This window comes from Hetaerina americana, unplaced genomic scaffold (genome assembly GCF_022747635.1).
Source record: "Hetaerina americana unplaced genomic scaffold, ioHetAmer1.1.p SCAF_7, whole genome shotgun sequence".
Taxonomy (NCBI): Eukaryota; Metazoa; Arthropoda; class Insecta; order Odonata; family Calopterygidae; genus Hetaerina; species Hetaerina americana.
The window spans coordinates 3,524,947-3,550,099 of NW_027287316.1; the positions used below are offsets into that span (position 1 = coordinate 3,524,947).

The following is a 25,153-nucleotide window of genomic DNA, read 5'->3' on the forward strand; positions in this document are numbered from 1 at the left end:
ATACATTGAAAGGACAGGAGGGGAACTTTATTGAATGGATCCATGTAATCCCTCCCAAATTCACTTGTCGAATGGCGGATGTGTCGTCAGTGTTAATTCTTTAGGACTCACACGAATGAACCTATCGTCATCGTATCCATGGAACCAAGGGATATCGGTAAATATGAATAATATTCCGTTGGAGACAATTCTAAAATTAAAAGAGAAGTAAAATGCGAGGGCAGGAAGAGTGGAAGGGCGGTTCTATCAAAACTTGGACTTCAGTGTTCCGGGAAATCGTCCGCTGGCCATCACCTCCGTACTGCTTGCTAAAACGAGAGTTTGTCTCGCTTTTCGACGAGATACGAGAGAAAACGTACACGTCACATCGGATGGCTGGATGGATGTCGCGGAACTGTATCATCGGTTTTAAAAAAAAGCGGGAAAATTGCAAATTCTCCACGAGGCAAATTACGATAAACCTATGCAGCAGACTATCGTCAATGGTGGCCTTAGGGCGCCCGCCGGTCCCTCGAGATGATTGAAGATGGAGGGAAAACCGTTCCGCGCCCATTTCGTCGCCGCCAATACCGAAAACCAGTTCCGCTCCAATTCAATTCCTCGCTAAACGCCGAGCACCTCAAGAGCGACACTCTTCCGCCCACCCTTATCTTAATGACGGTCATAACAAGAGCAGCTGCGGGCTCTCGAGAACGGAGGCGACGGCAAATCATTATTTCGAGACACGGATGCGAAGGGTGACAGGGGCCCCGAACACACTTGTCGAACGACGGCAAGATTAAAATCATGCCACGAAGAGTGAATATGGAAAGGGGGCCGGGCGGATCGAGGTTTCGAACAAAGGGGCTCCAGGGGAGAGGGCCCCGATGGGGGGGCGGGGAGAGAGAGAGAGAAAAAAATCATTATCCATGGGGCGCGGGGAAAGAGATCGGAGTGCGTTCAACGGCTGCTCCCGCGCTCACGGCACGAGGAGCGCCACCTCCCACGCCTCGCCACAACTGCTCCCGTCCAACAACGGTGACTGCAGCGTCATGATTACCACGCTGATTCTCGCCCATTATCGACGCCCAGGTATTTGAGAGCACAATATGTGGTAACATTTAAATATGTTAACTACCAGTAACATATCTGTTACCTAAAATGGAAAATTTTACAAAAATTCATATTAAAATTCACAGATTTACCACTGCGTTTGAACTTTCTAAGCCACAATGACCAGTAATAATTCGACCCGAAGACATTCGACCGCAGCCCTGGACTTCCCCATCATCTTACGCCATCGCGCCTCGCCTGGACCTGCCGTCCGACCCCCCCCCCCTTACGCACGTGCGTACTTGGCCGGCACACGCACCCTTCCCCTGGCCACCTCTCCCTTTCCTTCTCGTTTCTCTTCTGTCCCCAAGGTGTCTCCAGTGGCGTGGCAGTTGGCCCTTGTTTCCTCAGCGTGCTCCATATCGTCTCCTCCTCCACTCTTCCGCACACCATGCACATTTTATCCGCCTCGTCGACCATTCCAGCAGCCCACTCGAGGTAGTTCGGGGAGAGCACTTCGAGCGAGTACGCCGTCCGTCGGATGGGGCCTCTTTGCGCCTTTCATTAAGAGTAGGGCGACGCCGGGTTTCCCTCCGCCCCGCATCCTTTCCCAGCCATCCATCATGGCGCAAATGACCTCAGCTGTCGATCCATTCCCCTAAGATTGCAACTGTTCCAATGAAAAAGACACGCAACTGGGCAACGCAGCATGAGACGGCGGCGCGGGCCAAGGGCGGGCTGGGGCGAAGACCGGTCGCGGGGATCTTTCGCCCACCCTCGCAGTTCGAAATATTACCGAAGAGATATCGCTCGCAGCCCGTGGCCTCCACCATGTCATCGCAAATCCTTGCGAGACAAACACCGAATCCCACACGGCTCGCTTCCACGTAAGATAAAGAATTGATTCACGGCGCCCCGATATCACTGACAACTAACACTTGGGATATATTTATAGTCGCCTTATTCAAACTTAATTCCCAGTCTGACTCGTCTCAGGACTACATATGCTATGCGGCGAACGGACAATTACCCGCGCAACAAGTATTTCCTCCCTGGCGCGGGAATCGCATTGCCCTGATGGGAGGCGAATTTACGGGAATCCGAGTTTTTCCCACTGCACAAGTTCATATTATTTTTCTGGTTGGGTGCACACGTATACGAGTGCATTACTGAACTCCTTTAAATGCAACTTAATTCATTGAATGGCAAGAGTGCATTTGGAACAGCCTCGGGTGCCGTTCTTCGCGGCTAATAGCTGGCACTCCTCACATGGACACGGGCAACCAACTGTTCGTGACGGCCATTCCACGAGGCCTGCACAGGCGACGGGGAGTCAACAGTTCGTACGACAACAGGCAAATTATTGTAGGTATCGAAGACTTTCCATTTAAGGCTCGTATATGATCAAAAGACAAAATGTATTTCCTGTCGTAATTATTCTTATGCACTGGGGATAAATAAACGAGGTGGTTTCCACGTAACTTTCGTTTTTTCTTTAAAACACACCGTCCTAAAACGGTTAAATGATTTCGATTGAAGCAGCTATTGAAGAGAAAGAGAGAGAAAGACGTTTAAATAGTAAACAGACTTAACAACCCAAGTTCTATAAATATTCGAGCGAAATTTTCTCTCGCCCAAGCACATACACAAATGGAAGTTAAGATGTCAGAATACTAAGGCAAAATAAACCAGTGGGATAAGGTGATCGGAACTAAGACGGCTCATGCCGCGGATTTAATGTCTGGAATCTTGGAAGAATACCATAAGTTGATATGATCCGTAATGATTAAACCAACCAGTGTATTCGCAATATAGATAGTCTATTACGTGACACATCGCTTGCCTTCAATTCCCGTGGCATGGGCGGAATTCGAAGAAAACACGGCATCAACCATTTCGAATGGGAACCAGTAGCCTCTCTTCTCGATGAATTTATTACTTCGCCATCGAAGACGTAATTAAATCACAAGTCCCGGACTCGTGAGACAATTTCACAGCGATTAATCCGGGATGGAGATAAAAGATTGCGCTTTAATAGCACTGTGGCCAGAGTTAAGTTCTCCACGCAAAAGGAAGTTTTTCACTCTAGACATGAGTGCGCTCGATAGTCAATGTTCCCGTTTTTATGCTAGACAGACATGGAGGAATGAGAACATTTTTGACGTGTTAACAAGCGTGATACCTAGTAGGTCTGTCATCGCAATTTAATAATGTGAGGACTTCCAAACGTGAATTTACCCGCAAGTGTTACCTGTTTGTCACGAAGGTGACTAATGAATGGGATGTGAGTACGAAAATGTAAATAAAACTAGGGCTATACGGTTTTCTAGAAAGATGAAAGCTAAGCTGAACGTTAAAATAGTAGGGCAGAAAACTGGATTAGGCAGAACACTTCATGTATCTCGGAATCATTCTGGACCAACACGGTCGAAGTAATAGGGACATAAGGAGAAGAATTGCACCAGACAAAGAAGCTCTCACGAGGAGGCGGCAGTAGATGACAGGGACGTTGAAGGCAAGGATGTCCAGAAAAGACTCGTAAAAACTTTGATGGAGCGTAGTTATGTGCGACGCGGAAACGTGGTCATTGAAGCAGGAGGATAGACGTAGATTGGAGGCTTTTAAAATGTGGGTGTGGAGAAGAATGGAGAAGGTGAAATGGATAGAGAAGAAAACAAATGAGGAAGTACTTGGTATGGTGGACGAAGGGAGGGGTTCGTTGGGAGGAATCCTGTGGAGGCAGGAAAAGTGGATGAAGGGGGTGTTGACTGGCAGTGGGATGTTGGAGAGTGTGATAAAGGGGAGAATGCTAGGCTATTGAGGAAGGGGCAGAAATAGGATAGGTATGTTGGGTGGAAGGAAGTATACGGACATGAAGGGATGGGAAGGTAGGATATCGGGTTGTGCTTTTTTGCTTGGAAGGGTCAGGGAAACGTATTGTTGTACAATTGTTTAAGCTGCATCCATCCAAAACCTACCCTAACCGGTGGATTACCAATAATAATAAAATGCTGCTGCATTCCACCAAGGTGCTCGGCATGCCGCAACTCCCATTTTCGGATTTCCAGTACCTCTAGGACGCAACAGAAATATTTTACCCAATATTTATTCATTAACACATTCGCTGGGTAGATTTTAGCATTTTATTACTGAAAAGCAAATTAATATACTGCCAATACCGCGCGCTACGACTTTCGTTTCATTTCGTCCCGATACATTCATACTCATAACAACACTGAATCTTGTTAACTCTAATTATTCGCGTACTTCATTCATCGCAAGACACAAAGGATATTATTATTAGAACTGCTTGTAATTTAATTAGGTTTCAACGAATAATAACATATTTACCCACATGAAAAATACACCATAAATAGTTCGCATGCCAGACGATAAATGCTTCATTCGTAGTCCATACGCCCGGCGCGTGAGTCGACTCACGTTTTGGTTGGATCATAGCACCAGCTGACGTCTGCATGGGGACGGGTGCGCGTGCACCAAAGGACGCCCTTAACTGAGCATCAAGCACCAACGGGGGAGGATATGGACGGTGGCCAAACTTGTGGGAGGCTCGGAAGGAGGAAGGCTCAAGGGGAAATCCATCCCGCTGCTCACCAATGGCACGCGCGAGGCCGAGCATCGACAACCCAAGTACACCACCACACTCTCTTGCAACGGACCAGAGACATCGAAATGCCACCACGCGCCGCCTTCAGTGCGTGCGACCCCGTCGACCTACGAGGAGCAAGGGCAGCGAGAAAACAAGGGAAGGCCCCCGGTGGATGGGAACGGTTCCACAGGCCCGCACGCGGGGTGATGAGTGCACCCGGGACCCCCCCCCCCCCCACGGACCCAATGCACCCACTGGGCGGATGCCAAACCTCTCCCTCGTCGACTAACAGAAACCCAACTGCACCAATTAATTCTTGGCGCAGAAACTCGAAAATCTCTGCGCATTTAATCGTCACGACTCTCCCCAAGTCCAGGGCACGTCCAGTCACTGCGAAAGAATTGTTTTGCGAATAGACTAATTGACTGCCACTGCTAACGGATATGACTGCGTGCATGCCTGACCAAATGTTTTCCTGGAAATGACGACTTCCGAGCACTACCAAGCTTTTCGACTGGGGCCCCGAGGGGGCAAGTGTGAGGCCACAAGGAGAGGACCCGTTGGGGGGGGGGGGTTACGCTTGTGATCTGCTCGATTCCACCTTCCCCACTGTGTTGGTCTTTCTTGTGTGTTCACTTCCCTTTTCCTTATATCGGTACCCATGTGAATTATATATAGTATATATATATATATATATATATATATATATATATATATATATATATATATATATATATATATATATATATATATATATATATATATATATATATATATATATATATAGTATATATATATGTGGGTCGCGGTAGTCCAGTGGGTAGAGCGTTGGACTGCTGACCGGAGGGTCCCGGGTTCGATTTCCGGGCAAAGCACTCTGGGCACCTGCAGCTCCACCCAAGCTAAAGTGATTTTTCGGGTACCAGGTCTTCCTGGGAAACCATAACCGGCACAGGGAAAGGAACTGGCCCCCCTACCCTGATGTGTGAATTTTCACACGCCGCATAGGGCTTAGTACTGGGTGAACTCTACCATCAACTACTAAACCGACCTTCGGGTTGATTACTGTGTTTATGGTTTATATATATATATATATAAACCATAAACACAGTAATCTACCCGAAGGTCGGTTTGGTAGGTGATGGTAGAGTTCACCCAGCACTTAGCCCTACACGGCGTGTGAAAATTCACCACATCAGGGTAGGGGGGCCAGTTCCTTTCCCTGTGCCGGTTATGGTTTCCTAGGAAGATCTTGTACCCGAAAAATCACATAGCTTGGGTGAAAAATCACGTAGCATATATATATGTGGGTCGCGGTAGTCCAATGAGTAGAGCGTTGGACTGCTGACCGGAGGGTCCCGGGTTCGATTCCCGGGCAAGACACACTGGGCACCTTCAGCTATGCGGCGACTACTCGCTTCTGTGGTTATCTCCATTATCATGTATGGCGCACCAATACGGTACGAGGCAATGAGCAAAAACAGAAGTTATGGGGCAAGCGTAGACGAGCTTACAGAACTAAGACCCTGAGGGTTACACGAGCCTATCGTTCAGTATCCTGCATTGCTCTATCTGTGATAGGAGGACTTCCTCCCTTAGATCTCCTGGCACAAGAACGCGCCAGGAATTTCCATGGATCAAGGCGGAATACAGGACCGGACCAAGCCCGGTCAAACAGCCGACAGCAATGGTCTTCGGCACTGATGAAAGAGTGGCAGCTAAGGTGGGATGAAGCTATGGAGGGCCGTTGGACTCATAGGATTGTCCCAGACGTCTTAGCATGGATCAGCTGAGGACATGGCCATCTGACAATCCAACTCACCCAGGTACTTACTGGCCACGGCAACTTTTGCAGTTTATTGCACCGCATTGGGGTGTATGGAAGTGCGGAGTGCCCGGCTTGCACAGGTGAGGACGAGAGTGTAGAACACGTCCTGTTTCGGTGCCCAAGATTCGTCGATGCACGAGGCTTATTTTGTGGCACTTGGCAGGGCCCTATGACACCAGAAGGGCTAGGGTCCTGTCTACTTAGGTCCGAGTCGGATTGGAATGCTGGGGTCGCGTTCGCATCACAAATTGTAGAGGAACTGAGTCGCCTAAGGCGTCAGGCAGAAAGGAGGATGGAAGCGGAGCCAATCTGAGCTTGAAAGAGCATCGGGAGTGGCCTAAAGGGCATGACTGCCCCACCGAAGTAATACCTAGCGGCGGTTTCCGGGGGGCAGGCACTAAAGAGTTGGGAGTTTAGTGGGTAGGCCAAGGGATGGACACCGGTGGCAGCAGTGCCCACCCTAGGAGAGTCCCACACACTTTAAGTCCCGATGACTTGCGATGGTGCGTAAAGCATTCTCCAACTCTACGTGAAAAAAACATACATACATACATACATGTATATATATATATATATATATATATATATATATATATATATACACACACACATACATACAGAAATATATATATATATATACATACAGAAATATACATATATATATATATACACATACATACACATACATATGCATATACATATATACACATATAAATACATACATATTTATATACATATATAATTACATACAGATATATATATATGTATGCATGTATATGTAGACACACAAACATGCAAGAAACGTTCATTCACTCATGAGCATCGGTTCGAGGGCGAGATATTGGTGAAAACCATAACGACCTGAGTGCCTAACCCTAGATTTGGTTTCACATTTACAAATACGCCACGCAATACACAATAACTGAATAGCATTAGAATTTCTTTCCATATTATCTCGAGACTTGGAGGGTACAGGGTGCGGCAACATAACCTCCTTTTTTAGAAATCAAAACCCCTTTTGAAAGGAAGTTATGTTGCCGCATCCTATATCATTCATAGCGGTCATCCTTAGGGCAACGTGCGCCTAACTGGAACCGGAGTGAGACTGGGACAGATTGGAGAATGCTAACACACGTCCACGAGGATCGAGAGAAAGTGTGGGGGTGGAAATCGAAGGCCCGCGTCGTCGGGGACGAGGGCGCCAAGGGACCAGGGCCTCTCTCACGACGACCTCGTATATCAGCACTCGGAGGAATCGTCCCATTAGCCGCCTTGAAAGCAGTGTGATCTTATGTTTTCGTTCGCTTTCCCCAACCGCTATAGATTTTTTGGCGAATGCTCCATTAGCGTTCGACTTAAATTAGCACCCGGTTTCTCCGGTGCACTCGGCGAGTTGCAGTGAACGCTGTCCAAGGAATTGGGAGAAAAACTGCCCCCGGGAGCTACATTAAAATGGGAGTACTATTTTCCACCGAAATTTAATCTCTCTCCGTTCTTAACTTGAACAGCAGAGCTATCAGAATGGCCGAAATGTCCCACAGGGAATCTCTTTGCACGGAAGCCATCGTCATTGAGGCGCTGGACGAGCCCTTCGCACCCTCACGCCGCCCGTCGGATACACACACGCTCTGGGCACCGTGGCTCCTTTTTTGTTGAGAGCATGATCATGTCGGCGCCGGGCTTCTCTCCACCCTTCCCTCATTCCCTGAAAACCCTGACTTATTCCAAAAGTTCACGAAGACCTGCATTATATTGGATTTCAAATTGCTTCTACATTGCATTAACCAGAAACGACTGATTTAACATACGGTTTACGAGGTCCCTTCACATTTGCTGGGGTTCAGAGATGGGAGTTCACCTCTGGTCGGCCAGCTGCCCTACGTACGATATAGGGCGCTCAGAGTTCCCCAGCTAGAGTCGCGACATGCATATTTCGTGGGGGTGGGGCTGGGCGAGATACGAACCCGGCAGTGGGGAGTCACCGCCCACGCCTCTTTCTTGCGGGGACCACGGGGGCGGGGGGTGTGGGGGGGGGGTGTGGGAGGCAGGTTGGCGGACATGGGTATCACCATGCCCAAATACCTAGGCAGGCGTACCCTTGGGCGAACTTTTCAACTTAAAAAGTTGTACGAGGAGATTAACTGTTCTCTTGAAACTACTATCAATATCCATACGCGAAAACTAACAGACAGCAACCAGTCTCTATTCAATATCCCAATTTTTAATAATCAATACCATTACAAAACTAACTCTAACTTACTCAACTTCTGCCTGACATCTCACGTCCACAATTTAACATAAATACTTTGCATTAAATGTCATTTTCTAATAGTTACTACTAAAAACTGAAGAAAAGACAAACCCTGGGGTTAGATCACCATAAATACGGCACTATGCAAGAAGTATAGCAACGCCACGATACGGGAAGCACAAGTCTTCTATCCTAGAGGTGGTCTCGATCATCAAGGAGTCAAATGATGAGGGAAGAGGGAAAGAGGTGAAATAACACGGGCCATGCAAATCGAGAAGGTGGGTTAACAGAACACCTCTCATCTATTTTTAATATACCGTAAAGCCACACAGTGTATAAGAAAATACAATGGTTAAACTCCAATTAATGTCAACCCACATACACACTAGAAGGTACAACAGCTATAAAGATTTCCCCATACTAGGTATTCCATAGGTATACTGCAGTCGGTTAAGTAATTACACAATTTCCTGAGAGCTATCCGAAATGTACAAAAATGTGATCATACTACATAATCTACAAGTGCGAAGGTGTTTCATTTATAAGTTCAAATGGGTGTTGAATGATTTAATGCAAATGATTACTTTGGGCGATCTAATGAATTGATTAATCAACATAAAATGATAACTGCCAAAACACTGAAAAGAGGAAGGTGCATCAGATCAAGACAGACATACTTCTACGGCGGTCCTAAAGTAAAACGAGGGTGCTGTGGACCTGTACGGCGAAAAATCCAAAATAAACTAACAAGACTGCTGACGGGACATCGGCAGCCCCGGCATGTCGCCATATTAATGTCAATCAACGTTTGCTATTTCCTGGTCTAGGTGAATTAAAAAGAACAGCCAAAGGTAACTAAAAGTAAATTTAAAACAGTATAAGGAGGAAACTAATAACGAAAAATACAAAAAAAATAACTACCGCCAAACACGATATGTATATTAGTGGACATCATTCCGAGAAAATAAGTACGAGTAACTAAAAAGAGGAGTGTAAGATATAAGAACACTTCAAAAATCGAATCTGGATATTACAACAAAAAGTGAGAGAGGAGACAGAGACAGACAGAGAGAGAGAGAGTACTGGCTTTCTAGTTAAGGGCACGCGCGTGGCGCGCTTGTCACCTGTAGTTCGCCCAATCTCCACCATCGTCGCCAACGTCGACCCATGACGTCACTCATCATTCTCACGCCACCTATTGGTCTCCGCCGGTGCTCGGACCAAGGAGGGCCGGTGATTGGAGGGAGAGTGTGGGTGATTGGCTGGGATGGATCGGGTGGGTGGCGATTGGTCGGGAGGGATCGCGCTTCTTTATTGTTTTTTAACGGCGCTTGGTGATTGGTTGGGTAGGTGGGTGGGTGGGAGTTACGACTGACGAGGATGAAGGGGAGAAAAACATTTGATTATGAATCATTTTACAAATTCCACACTTGTACAGGAGAAACAACATAAAAACATCTTCATCTTTTTTTTCAAGCGCATGATCGCGCCAAAATGTGAATGAATGCAACCAAATCACACTGCTACATAAGTAATTACGAAAAAAAAGAGTATTTACTGAAACATACAGAAAAAAGGAACAAAATTCTCCTCCGGTTAGTTACTCCAAAGCTACTTATATAATCAATAACAAGTTTATTTACGGCAAATATTAACTACATATCCCAAAGAACACAACTAAGTACTCTCAAATACCTCAAAAAATTACGGCGTACCTATGGGTAAACGTTTACGACACCTCCAACGTGTTAATTCAATTAGGACTTCGACTACGAGTTGGAAGGTTTTAAAATCGTGAAAGTAATATTAAGAGGAACACTAATAACCACAAAAAAAGGAAAGCAACTAATAATATTCAGATATACAAATGTTCCCAAATCATATAGCTCTCATGGCTACATATTCTACATGAGACAGGAGAGGCACGTTCTTTGATGAAGGGCGAAATATGATCACGATGAGACCAAAGTTAACAGCGGTCAAAAATAAACCCCAAATGGACTTCAGTTGTAAACACGACCACCTGACTCCGAGGTAACAAGTAATCTTTCTTATACAGTCGGCATACCACTTCAAGCCGCTATTGCACAGCCGTCATTTCCCTAAATACACGCCGCAAACGAAAATGTCGTGAATTCCTCAGCAATTCATAACATTTGCCAAAGCACAGATTTACTGCTCACGTAACTATATGGGGAATTATTTAAATGTATGGCACGCAATGAATACCAGTACCCCTAGTATGGCATATTGTTCAATTTAAACTAATGATGCAAGTCTCTTAAGTCAATTATAGAGTCTCTGAATATTATGAAAGCCGATTCAAATTTGTCCTAATCTACACTATAGCCTGGATTAATTTCCATTTCAATTGTTCTGCCTACCGTTTGAGACCAGTAAGTAATACGTTAGGAGACCTATGACAACTGGCATTCATTTCCCTCTACCTTTCGACACTATTGTACCGTCACTCAGTTGGAATACTCGAGTAGTAGCAGTAGTTTCAGGGGAGGTGACCGACAGCTAAGGTCATAGGCGCCATTAGGGATAGATGGGAAAGGAAGGGAGGAGAGAAGAAACACTAAGGCGCCCGGGGGACCGCAGTTTAACTTCCCATCCGACGGACGTCGTACTCATTCCAAGTGCTCTTCACAAAGCACCTCAAGTAGCGGTCGGGATACCACTGAAAAATCTGTCGTCTCCAGGATTCGAACCCAGGCCCTCTCGGGGGGATACCACCGCACCATCCGAAGCCCTTGAATACTCGCGACATTGGCCACTGGTAGCTATTTTGAAAAGCGCCGAATAAGATTTCCAACAAAATTTATGCAGCTTATGCTTAACTATGGACTCGTAATTCTAATCGCCAACATCTTTTGCCTCATACATGAAGTCTCTTCTCGCTACGCGCAATGTCATGTGGGTTTTATGTTACACACTTCCTTCGACATCTGCCTTGACGCAATACCCCGGCGGCCAATAAGGCGGGTGAACGGATGAACAACGCCGGGCAACTAGACGAAAAGAGCTCCGACAATGAGTCGGATAACAACAATCCGACGTTGACCCACGACTTGACTACTGTGGCATGACTCCACATTTCAATGCCATTAGTGAAGATGTCAGTTGAGTCTCCATATGTTCCTCGCCTCCCACAACGAAAGGATTAATGAAAACCCGAAAGCGAAACAGCCACGTCGAGACAGCGTTTCCCTAAGCTACACGTACATTCACGCCCCAAGGAAAATTAAAAGACTTCCAAATGACATCGGTACTAATGTAGACAAGGCTTAAAATCCGAAACAAAGCTAAAATTCAAATGAGGTGTGGAAGAGAACTTGTTCATTTGCTCGAGGTTTTTAGGATCGTGCCCCAAGAACCTCGACCCCCGCCAGCCCGGCGAAGGGATCGCTGGCTCCTGGGTCAGGGGACCAAGAGAACCATTCCCCATCGAGTGAGACAAACACGCTTTCACACTCAAACATGAGAAGCTCAAGTACCATTCTTCCGGAGGGTCACATTCCGCCAATGGAAATTCGCTACACCACTCTCGTTCCATCTTTCAGGGAATCCATTGGAGGAGGCGCGAGGGAAGAGGGAGGTGCGGGGGGAGGGGAGGGATGGTGAGGAGGGGAGGGATGGTGAGGAGGGGGGGAGGAGAGACCCAAGCGCCACGGACCAGACGAGTGCCGTTGGGGGTCACCACGAGGCGCTATTTCAAGCCACGGGAAGAGAGGTCGAAAGAGTTACACGGCCGCTAATTGCTATCGCGAGTCAGCAACCACTTGGTGCACGAACGAACGAATGAAAACTGCCGCCGCGGGTGGGCAGATTCCCACCGCCGGCGAAGTGGGCTCCGCCTCCGAGAGCTGCCTCCAAAGGCCCCATCCTCCCCCTCCCCCCTTGCGCCCCGCGACGACCCCAGACACGGGCCTCGCATTGAGACTACAACCAAGCGAGTTCGCGGCGGTGCGAGCGGACGCACTACTGTAGATGCAACTAAGCCACCTCAAACTGGCCGATTGGACCGGGGTTGGAGTGAAATAACGCTTCAACATGTTACGGGATGATTAGCCCCGCCCTGGGAGAGGGGGAAGAATCAGAATCGCACGAAGTTCGCGCGGCGTGAAATTAATCGGAGTCGTCCATTCGCCCGAGTGCCCGCGGAACCATAACAAATGAATGGAGAGATCCGGAGGAGAGGGAGAACCAAGGCCACGAGCGGGGCTGCCAACCCCTCCGGTCATGGAGCAGTGACGACCACGCCTGCCAACCCCAAACTTCTTCCACAAGCCCTCGTGGAAGCGAAGCCCAGACCCCGAGAATGGGAGGAGCAACCGCGGTGGACCCGTGGAGCGGTGGGCCCTCGGAGCTCGAAGCTGCGGCTGCAACGATTGCATCCAAAGCCTAGGGCGCCGCCGCCAGGGTGCGGACCACAGGGTGTCCCTCAATTGGGTCTGGAGACACATGATGTGATCCCAAACCATTCGCGAGTTCTTTTATCAAGAGATTTCAGAGATCTTGGCATAGCGATGATTGCGAAAAATGCCCAGGAGGAATGACGCAAGCCGGTGTCCTTTATTCCTCCATATGAGCCCGTCTGACCATCTAATGAGGGGTGCTAATGATTTCCCCGAATTAGAATTCAATCGTCCCTCCTGCAACTTCATGTTAGTCCTGTCTCACTTCCTACTTTCGTATTTGCGGGCTCTCATATGTATCAGATTCCGGGGATGACGGCCGTGCCGTCGAAACTTCAACTAAATATGTGATATCCATTACTAAAAAAGAAAGAAAGACTCGTACTTTTCCACAGATTTTATTATACGGTACAACGCGTTTCACCGACTTGCGGTAGGTACCTGATGATGCCGCAAGTCGGTGAAATGCGTTGTACCGTATAATAAAATCGGTGGAAAAGTACGAGTCTTTCTTTCTTTTTTAGTAATGGATATTAATTACTTCCACGAAGTGAAGCCTGAAACAATAGAATATAAATATGTGATAGTCAATTCTCTGTGTTTCTATGTAAAAATGTTTCAACCTAAGTTTTTATGTATTTGTGTTATCGCTGAAGGGCGTTCTTTTTCGAATATATATCTATACGCGTGTGTGGGTGTGTATACTTATGTGTGTGTATATATGTATATATATACGTATGTACGTAATACGTGTATGTATTATGTACAAGCACACATGTATAAATACATATGTAAGTATATAATACATAAATGTATGCATTTATTTTATGTATTGACTAGCATGCAGAGAAGGGGGGGGGTCCCATCGTCCTTCCTCCGCATCTTCCCATTGCGAGCGCATCCACTAACTACTTCCTTTCACTCGCAGCTGAGATAAGAATTCCCCAATCCATTCCACCACCTTCCCGTTCGTACCGAAGAGTTTTCGTTGGCTAAGTGACGAGGGCGTTCATCAAGTCCGAAGCTCTGGCCTGGGTATGAATAGCAGCAGCAGCTTGTATCACAGTAGGTGCATGAATATTTCAACGCGCCCCCTAGCCATCGAAGCGTAATAAGATCCTCCCCTCTTCATGCATATAGTTCCCAATTACGTCGCACGATGGCGTCGCTGTAGCGCAAACGAACAAGATGGCTGCAATCTTGAATAATATATACGAGTTCGTGCGGTCAGTTGGTTTTTTGCATTTGCAAGGGAAACCCGAAAAGCAAATCACCGTGGAATGGGCGACTGTGTATGGGATGGTCCGACGACATACGAGGCCGAGGAAAAAAGTGAAAAACGTGTCAATGTGACCACACACAACTGGAAGGCATGCCACGCTGAAGCCGTCGTCTCTGGCGGAGGAACGGAAGACCCGAAATCGAGTAGGGAAACAGTGTTGGTGTTGTCCGAGAGGAGACTTCAACCCACCGTCAGATAGTTCGACTTTAGGTCGGTGCACATGACACGAAAACTCCAGAGGACAAAGTATCCCTCGGATGGATGCCACGTCTGCTGACAACTATGCAAAAGAGGCGAAGGGCGAAAGGTATCCACAGACGTAATCTTGTACATGGCCATGAGCAGAGGTGATGGCTTTTTAAGCCGCCGCATCACGATGGTCGAATGTTGGGCTCACCGTTCCATTCCAGAGCCAAAGAAAGGAGCGAATATAGGGAAAAAATTGGATTTACCTGCACCCTAGAAGGCCTAGATCCTTTTCCAAAGGTGACTGTGAGTGTGGTTTGCGATTGCCGCGGAGCTATCAAAACCGACTGTTAAAAAGGAGAGAGCATTACAGAGCATATTATCACGACCGACGGAAAAAGCTACGCCCAGCGATTCGGTTGGTGCCTGGGACGACATCGAATGGTGCTCGCTCTTCCTTCCCGCCCGAAAAACTGTGGCTCTTGGTGCGGGCCTGGACCCCGCAGCCCCCCACCCGAAACGCCACATTCACCAGGACCACCGTTCTCCATGCGACTTCCACTTTCGCCGACTCGGAGCGATCTCTTTTTTCATGGCCAAATAAATGCCACACATTTACAATGACGAATTACGATACGTCTCACATCGACGGGCATCACATGTGTTCATCTGAACGGATCTTACGTAGACATGGACTAATAAATATGCGAATACGAGACACTTCCGTCTCTTTTTCCTACTCCAAGGTTGATGACCGGCCCTCATATAATGTGGTGAGGGGACCTTGCGGAACGACCCCTTGAAATATAAGAATATAGAATCCACCTGAGTATTACGCCCCGTTCTCCCTCCCTCATTCAAATGCTTTCATACCTATTATAATTATTCACTGCATTTCAATTGAATTACAGCTCATAAATCCGTGTTGGCCCCCCGATTAGTATAATTTATCTACGAAAGGAATTAAATTATTAATAGTCATGCTGACTAAATATTTCCTAAGCTATTGAAGTCAGTGACTCTGGCTTTGCATTTAATCGGACAGCTCCTATTGCCAGTTTTAGAGTTTGGGTGATGGGAGGCATCGCGGGGCTTAATGAGCAGGTTTCCTCGCTATGGTCTCCAGCAAGCACATTCAGAGATCACGCAGTATATTCATCCGGGCGTGTTCATTTATTCTATGATTCGAAACTGTTATTCTAACCCTTTTCTTGAAATTGCCGTTGATTATTCGCCCCATTATTCGCGCTCTAGGGGGTTCCGCTGGGATGCGCCGGTATTTCAGTTTCCATATATCGGTAACATTAATATAGCAGTTTTGCCTCACGCTGTCTTTGATGTTTCCACCGAGTTCTAAGCTTAAAGAAGATATTGTCGGACGTTTCCTTCGGCTTTAAGCACCTACTGATTTTGTGCTGCCATCTAAATATGTATGTAACATTCTATTTTAGAATGCACGCAGTGTTTCTGCATAAACTGTCTTCGTTGTACTCGACAATATACGAGTTCATACTTGGAAATGTATTGCATGTTTACATCAATTAGTGGAATATACAGTGAAACACACACTGCATTTCTTTCGTCGCTCCATCTTGTCCGTTTTGCCATCCCGTCTATCCATTATCGCGTTGAGTTCCTTCACTAACGTGATGAAGGGATTCGTCGCACGTTATGTCACGTTTCTCTGTTTCTAAACTCATAATCTTTGACGTTGCTCCCGGCGCCCTCTATTCCGTCGTCATTAAGTATACTGACAGTGACTATCGATTTGCGAGTCGCTTCATGTTGTTGTAGAATGCCACAAATACACAATCGCCAAGTTTGCTGCGCCGTCTACACAAGCTTTCGGAAAAACTCCGCCGTCTGCCGTATCTTCAGAATAGTAACGTTTTCTTTACTTGACTGCGTCTAGCTTTGTACTTCGGGTATCTCGTTTTATGCCCTATTGTTTAGTTTTTAACCAGACTTTAAAAATAAACTTGGAACTATTCAGTAATATGACTCGGATGAGGGAGCCCGCCGCACATGACGCTGAGGTAACGAGCCGGTCGTAGGAAGAACTACTTTCGGTGGGGAGACCGCCACCCGACGCAAACCCACGACCCAACACTCCAGTTCGCTTAGGAACAAGGAATCACACTCGAGATTGATATGAAAGCACTCTCAACGGTGCGCAGATGTTTCAAGTCACGAAGACGCTGCTATTCCGTTCGATTTAGTGACGAGCCTGACATTAGATCAGTCGTCAGTTGTGAATAACAAAGCAACTAATCCAAAGAACAGCTCGGCATGAGATTAACTTCAGTTTCTGGTATAGAGCCTTTCACGAAAAGGAGGCGCGTCCTAGTATTCCAAATACACATACTTATTTCTCTCCTCGCCCCCCAACGCCAACTTCGAAGGTTTCGGGATAAACCTTCGGAAGTTTAATCCCTAATTATCGGAGAATACATAGCATAGTATATACCAAGCATATACGTATTCTCATTATTAAATTATCACGTAATATGATTTTCGTGCACGACCAGAGAAATCCTACAGCTGCAAGACGTACTGTGAAGAAAGTGCTCCATGGGGCATTTGTTCGCGAAGATTCGCCACAGGAGAAAATTCGGGAGAAGAGATTCGAGCCCTGGGTTTACAAACTGCGAGAGGGACGAGTTGAAGCATTCAAAGCCCCAGGCTTTCGGTTTGGTTGGCAATTGCGGGTTGCGGTGCTAGGACTTCCGTTAATTCGCGGAAATCCCGCACGCATTCGTATAATAAGTCGCACCCTTGAACGTGCTGTCGAATTAATCCAGACCATTGGATGTTCATGTTTCTGTGGTTTCGGAAATATCCATTTCTTCATTTTAAACAATCGGTCCTAATTCCCATTTTTTTCAGAAATTCTGAATAGACTTTCCTCTTCACCGATTGTAGCAACTGAGGGACCAAATCGCAATTGCTACTAATGTTGCGGCACGATTCGGAGGACGACTCCCGAAACCGCGGCAACGACGCCTCTTGGGTGAAAAGAACAAGGGGAAGGGGAGGAGGCGCCGGGGGCCGCCAAATATCCAATCGGCCACTCTCAATGGGGGGCTGGGGGGGGGGGAAGAAAGCGGCGGAGGGTAGACGGGTGGCCGCGCGCCCCGAGTGGAGAGGATGCGGTCGGGCCAAGTGTTCCGGAAACAGTTGAAATGCTCACCGCAGGTTGGGCGGAGGGGTCGAGCTATGCGGGCGAATCCAGGGGCGGCAAGGCGTCCAAAGGGATGGCGGCCGCCGCACAAGAATCCGTCGGCGAAAAGTAGCCGCTCACACGGCCGGGAAGGTGGGGCTCGCCCGCGAAGGCTGCCTCGGCACATCGACCATCTACAACCCAACGAACGCCCGCACGAACCAACCCCCCCCCCCCCCAACTCACACGAGCTGTCAATCATAAACGCAGAAAACCCGAAATATTTGAGTGCAGGGATGCTCATGCTAATACTATTAGCAATTTAACTAATTGCAAACATGGACAGGGTACGTATGACATCAGATGGAGGGCTTCTGCCTACCTGCAAATATATACTCCTTAATCATCCAGACGATGTTGAGAAAAAATCTCGATTAAAAAATTAAGGAGATAAATATTTCAAATTTAATGAAATCTCTCTCTCTCATTCTCACGGAGAAGACTGCCCAGCACACAATGAAACGTTACTGCGACATCACAACCACCAAGGGCGACAGAAGGTCAATCATAGAGGGTAGGATTGTCAATCGAGAAACATATCGAAACCTGTGGAAACCAATCCAAATAAAAACAGAAACATTACGTAAACTCGGAATATCTTGTTTCCAGGAACCTTTTTGGACCCGCTGGGATACATGCAAAATAACACAGACGGCGGTCCCCCATCAAACTTGGCCCTTTGCTTTCGAATTTGGTAGAGGGCAGCAGCGTTCGAGGCGCTCGTGTGCGCCTCACTCTCGATGACGAAGCGGCTGCACCCGCGGGGGGTGGGAGAGGGGAACCCCGGGGGTAGGGGGGCCTCCTCTCCCCCCATTCGTGGGGACGCACACACAGGCCTCTCCCCCCCCTCCTGACTTTCTAGCGGGCCCCTGTACTATACGCTAAGGCACAAACACAGTGAATGTAATCACTCGAACGCGAGAACTCCAACCATTCAGAGCATAGGACTGAACTTCCTGCGGCAACCAAGAGGTGGAGGCCGATACGACTACACCGGCTCATGGAGAAATTGTGGAGAAAACTTGGGTCGCCACAGATGTAATTGAGGTAATTGGATGAAAATTTATTCCCTAAGCATGGAAGTCGATATTTCTATCATTGCTCTTTTGTCATGGCTGTTCCTCACGAGTTCAATTGACTTCACTCGCCCCCATTTTGAATGCCTCGTGTGTTTAACCAATGTTGTATGTTTTGGCCACTAGCTCCACTGGTCACTTGGTCACTCATTCCACGGAAACGGGTAACTAAGCGACTCACACGATGAACGCGGCATCTTTCACCTTACGCTACGCACTTGAGACGCAATAACGGTCCTGTCCTCACACACATCCTTAACTCCGTATTCCTTGGGTCCTTACGTTCAATATGAATCGGCCTTGAGAGGACAGACGAGCAACCGGCTAACACGCATCGGCGCCCCAGAAGAGGCGATTCCTCGAAAGGCGTCCTCGTCCGAGAGGCCCACTCGAGGCCAACGCAGTTAATTGACACGCCTGACTGGCAAACATTCCTAATCATTAATTGTTCCGTTCCACCCACATCGCGGGCAGAAACATCAGGGGGAAGAAATTAGACAAGCATCATGCGTGGCGCGCACCTAACGCCACGGAAGCAGTCACGATGAAGAGGTCACCACTGCACTCGAAGAGATGCGTACGATTGGAAACAGGCGATCAGGCAATGCGTGAAAACACTTATGAGGAGTGCGACACTCTGGGCTAGTAAGGAAAAACCTAGGAGGAAAGGTTCAGATCAAGGCCCTTCGCACCCTGGAGGCGAAAGGGTGCCGGAGATCGACCACGACGCGGGTGAGAGAGGGGGGAGGGAGGGGAACGACCTCAAGGACGGGGAGCTAAGAAGCCGCCGCGGTCGTCACATTCAGAAATTATCTCATTTGGCACACATTACAGCTGTTGTTCATTTTCACGAGTGTCCACGTTCGTAGGCCCAGACGATTGACAAAATTCCGCGTTGCTTCTCGCACAAAGATTTCATTATTTAGGGACCTCAAATCGATAGATAAGGCATCCCAAATAACGAAGACGATTTGGGTATCCAATTAAATTATTAAAAACATCTATTTGTTTGCTTTCGGAAGATTCGAAATCATAGCCAAATCATAGTTAAACACACGTCCATTTTGGGATATGCCCACCTCTTCCTTTTTTTAATCCATCATGGAATGTTCTCAAAAAGCATTCCTATCCCTCGAAATTCATCCGAGGGTCGTTTCCCGAAGTCACACCCCGCCTGGTGGTACCACCACAGACATGGTGCTCAAATCAGGCGCACCGAGGCGTGAGGCGCCAGTGGAGGCGCCGTCGTCCACGTCAATGTCTCTGCGAACGTACATACACACACGTATACAAGGCCCTCGACACGAAGTTGCAAGGGGTCGACCCCTTCCCCCAGGAGAGGGCCCGGAACGCACCAAGTGAATAATCTGCCCTCCACGTCTCTTCAGCAATTCCACCTCTGCCAAGAGGGACATGCCCCTGCCTTCCGCCGCCTGCATCTACCATGCGACCAACCATTCCAGCTACCACCCTTCTCATTAAACGAGACTGCTTTCGTTTCAGACGCCCCCGATTCCACTCTCCCCATTACCACCTTCGGACTAGCCAGATCTCCCGGTGCGCACATTTGATGGGCTCCCGGAGAGCACCGTCTGCGGGTCGGTACAAGGACATCCCCACCCACCTGCATTATCCATTCATCCATCTGTTACCCCCACCGGAACATCGAACAGCCACGGCGATGTTACACACATCCATGTGCCACACCCCCCACACCCCCAAGCACCACTTGCACCAGCATTCAACCGACTGTTCCACGCATAATTCCCACAGCATTCCTCAACAGCTCCATATTGACTGAAAAACTTCCTCTATTTCACACTCTCATGTGCCCAATCAATTGATGCACGATTCCCGAAGATCCGTCAGAGCCTCCCAGCGAGAAAGGCGAGGAAAGGACGACGCCATAGCATGCACGGCAGAAGAGGATTGCGGAACGGGGGGACACGACTCGGCGGCCGCATCAATCAATAACACATGGATTGCTAATTAGAACAATATGTGGGCAGGTAATACCCTTTATAGATCATTACAAAAGAACACTTACGTTCGAAAGCATTCGAAACTAACCGGAGGCACTTTGGGTGTGCCGGAGACGACGATGCCATTCGTGGGTTCCCGAGTTGACTCTTATGGAAATACACGAAGACATTGATACTACCGTACACACTTCAGTAATTTCCCTCTGTCATCTACCTAGTTTCGAATAAGAAATCGAGCGGTAACACTCGACCGACGGTAAAAAACGCCACAAGCTAAAAATATTTATTACTTATTATTAGTGGCAGAAATTTGTTTAGTTTTGACCACTAAGCTAATTAATTTTATAAATTATACTACTGGGGATCCTGCATGAACCCTTCCGGGGTGAAGGCAATCGCCGCCCCCTACACTGACGACTCCGAGACGAGAGCGGGTGCGTTAGGCTTAATCGATTAATATATACACAGACTTGATCGCAAATAATCACGCACTGCTCCACCGTTGGTACAATATTTCCACATAGGATTCTACGTTACTCGGTCACTTGAAGACGACGAAGTCACGTAATAACAAAATCGCACCCGATTCGTCAGGTAGCTCTGAAACCATTCACTCGGGCCTCCACAGGAGAATGCGCAAGAGGTGGCCAGTGGTCCAGGGACACTCCCTGGGTTGCTTACATGGTGGAACCTGGAAGGCTTTAACTATTAATGAAGGCAGAAATTTTCAGCTATGGGGTTTGCAAATCTTAAAAGGAAAATTATGCCCAAACAATTAAATTCCGCGTATATTTCCATTGAAAGTGAAAGGGTGAGGGGAATAAACTGATAAAACTCCATGAAACGGTCGGAGAATTTAATTCTGCATAGGGGTCGGGATCGCCTCGCAGCGAAAACAAAGAAAATATCTTGAATTCTACTCACCCAAGATATAATTAGGATTAGCTTTATTGACATAAGAAAGATATTTAGAAACCCCTCCGAAGAAACAGATGGCCCAAAGAACGGGCTTACTCCTAGAAACACGATGACAAGGTCGAACAAAACCATTTTGTACCAGAAAACACGCACATTCCAAACCGCTAGGCCATGCGAATAGACCGCTGTTCATGTCCAAACTGGGTCACTTTCTTTTAAGTCAACTTCGGCCGGTGTCCACGCGACAGACGCCCTCGGGAGACGGGGGGCGCCCGCTTAAGACGACGCCCCTGTCAACGGCGACCTCGACACGAGCACCTAATCAAGCGGCGCCGAGCGGCAGCTGTTGACCGGGGCGAGGTGGGGGAGACCCCAGTGATCCCGCCTACAACCCCCTTCCCCCCACCCAGCGACACGTCCAGCTAATGAGTCGCCCCTCACTAAAAGCCCTTTTAATTACCCTGGTCCCCGCCGCTTCAATCGATACGACACTCATTTATTTCATAAAAATTCAAACTCTTGCAAGCAGTCGTTAACATATCCGCCTTCGTTCTTGACACCCGAGTCTCAATTGACAGATGAAGGCGAAGCTCAAATGGTTATCGCAAGTCCTTGGGGTGAAAAACTCAAGCGAGGCCGAGAGAGGCGAAGACGTTCATTTCGAGAGGAAATTTCAATTTGCCAGATTGAACGGAGGAAGTCACTCCGGTTCCACCCGATCTGCCCTCAGGATTGGAATCGAACACTAATCGATCAGCAAGCTGATCTACGCCCTAAGCGTAAACATGTACATAGTCCACGTGCAATAACTACAAATATGCATGAAAAGTGGGCACGTTCTATCAATATGTATGTTGTAGTGAACAAGGGTGACTAATTATAATTACTCAAATATTAATTCAAGGGGTCGCGGTAGTCCAGGGGGTAGAGAAGAGGCTACTGACCGGAGGGTCCCGGGGTCGATTCCCGGACAAGGCACTCTGGGCACCAGCAACTCCACCCAAGCTATGTGATTTTTCGGGTACCAGGTCTTCCTGGGAGACCATAACCGGCACAGGGAAAGGAACTGGCCCCCCTACCCTGCTAATGTGTGAATTTCACACGCCGTATCGGGCTTAGTACTGGATGAACTCAGCCATCACCTATCGAACTGACCTTCGGGTTGATTACTGTGTTTATGGTTTTTTTTATAATTAGTGCTCTATTTTTTAAAAGCTTTGGAATTTAAACAGTTGAAAGATACGGTCTTCCTTTTTCACATTCAACACCGCCATAAATCAATCGCTGTAATTTATTTACCTGTCCCCGAGTCAGCAATTAACGACGATTTTCCGTATTTACGCCACGGTTATTTGTTTATTTTTATATTTTGTTCATTAGTTATTTCATATCTTGTTTAGTTTTTTTGTTATTCATAATACTTTCAATCATTTTTTAAATGCACAGGATCGTCCGGCGGTAAGGGTAAAAATATTCTGGTCGAAATCAGTGTGGTGCGTATACACCCCCTGCCACACACCCTAGCGTTCGCTTGCAGGGTGCTAAAATAACTAAGACGCTCACGAGGGAGGCTAACGCCTAAGCACATCCGAGGGTGAAGTAGGCGTCGAAGGAAATTAAGTGGAGGATGCGGAGATGTTATGGTTTACATAACCTTTGAAGCAAGTTTCTATGCTCAGTCAAGTCAATCAGGCGAGCGAGGGACTTGGCCAGGAGACTTCAGTTTTGATTTTAACTTCGGCAACTGCGAAAAGCAGCCGCACGTGAGGGCAATAGGACCATTCAGTTCGATTTCGCGGGCCGCTACAGTGTGATCTACTTGAGGCAAAAAACAAGAACGGTCACGTGATTACTCGGCGGTAGGCCTGGCAAGGTCCAGTGATGTAGTCGAGGTAATCAGATCACTGATAGGAAAAGAGAATGCAACCAGGAAGCTATTCTTTTACGCCTGGATTCCGAGAAGAAATTCGACAGAAGAGCCCATGTATTGGGGACCGGTTCGACGATAGATTTAAGACGTCATTTTAGCCACCAACGGTAAGGGATCATTGTCCGATCGCGGTGGAGTCATATTTGGGTCAAAATTAGCCTGGTGTGTATTCACCCCCTGCCAAATACCCTAGCGGTGGTTTGCAGGGTATTTAAACAGCTAAAATATCATATTCATTCGTGCGATTAAAAAACTTATCGTAGAAGTTAGAGGCGCGGGCTAGATGACCCGAGAAGACCCGAAACGAGAACTAGGGGTCAGACGGGAGGGAGGATGGTCAATGGAGGCCACGGGGAGGGATGAAGAGGGGAGGACAGCAAAGGACTACTGAGCTCCACGAGTATTTAGGCAAGTCAGGTCAGGGATTGCGCTCATTACTGCGGGTGTGGAGGAGAAATGAAAAACACAACATGAATGGCCAAGAAAATTATAAGAAGTGGTAGGCATAGACGGGGAAGAGAGTTCATTGGGAGAATTTCAGAAGGGAAAGCGATATGGATCCATCATGGTTCAGTCAGGGGATAGAATGAGCAAGGTAGGGGGGGGGGTTTGGTGTGCTTGTTTTATATTACGCTCACTTCGACATAAAAATCCAGCGCAGGCCAATACGCACGACATTTGATTTAAACCGGGCGACGAATCTCGGATCTTTCCAAATATCCCTCGGCGTGGATCCATACACACACGGTGTCACTCACGTCCGTGCGTACGTGAGCTGAATTTCTGCTTCCCTGGTTAAGACTCACGACTGATAATCGCGCCAACCAGACAATGGGAATTTTTAATTTGGGAATACACGTATTAAAAATGCGATTTGAATGGCACTAGCAGTGATACTGTTTTCAGGAGCATAATCATTTAAATATTACGCTAAACGGTGTGCGTTGAGCGGGTCTGAGGAATATCATTAAGGTGCATGTTTTCTAGAAATGATTTCAAGTGCCACTAGGGCCGGCCCTTTCGCACATTATACCAAATTTAATAGATTTTTACGATTCAATATGCCATGGGTGCACACACCGATGGTCTTCTCCAGGTATTTTGAAAGTTGGTCAAGCCGCAACAACGGCAAAACCCCGTCGCCATGCTCTTGAAAGTCGGTTAATGAGCGTAGAAGCAGGCAACCCCGCTCCAGATGCACTTCACTGTTGCGTCGCCATTCGTCGCTCACTCCGAGGGCATGGCGAGGAGCGAAACGGTCCTATGATACCCCCACCCACACTCATAACGGGTATCCCGCACGCCGAGGTGCAATCATCTCACGCGTATACCAAAACGCGAAAGCCAACTCACCATCACCGATACACGGAGGCTTACATTCAATCATTATAATGCCGTACCTCGCGTATCTTAAATG

At 47.6% G+C, this 25,153-nt stretch overlaps 1 long non-coding RNA gene across 2 annotated transcripts in view; it reads right to left on the minus strand.

Moving 5' to 3' along the window:
* The window catches only part of LOC139696556 (uncharacterized), a 114,319-nt gene that overhangs the window by 55,907 nt on the left and 33,259 nt on the right, over positions 1-25,153 (minus strand). The window contains exon 3 of one of the 2 annotated variants that reach the window (XR_011702631.1): positions 9,846-10,092. The exons of the other annotated variant lie outside the window; for it this stretch is intronic. This is a non-coding gene — a long non-coding RNA (uncharacterized lncRNA). The remainder of the gene's footprint in view (positions 1-9,845; positions 10,093-25,153) is intronic. 2 annotated transcript variants of the gene reach the window in all.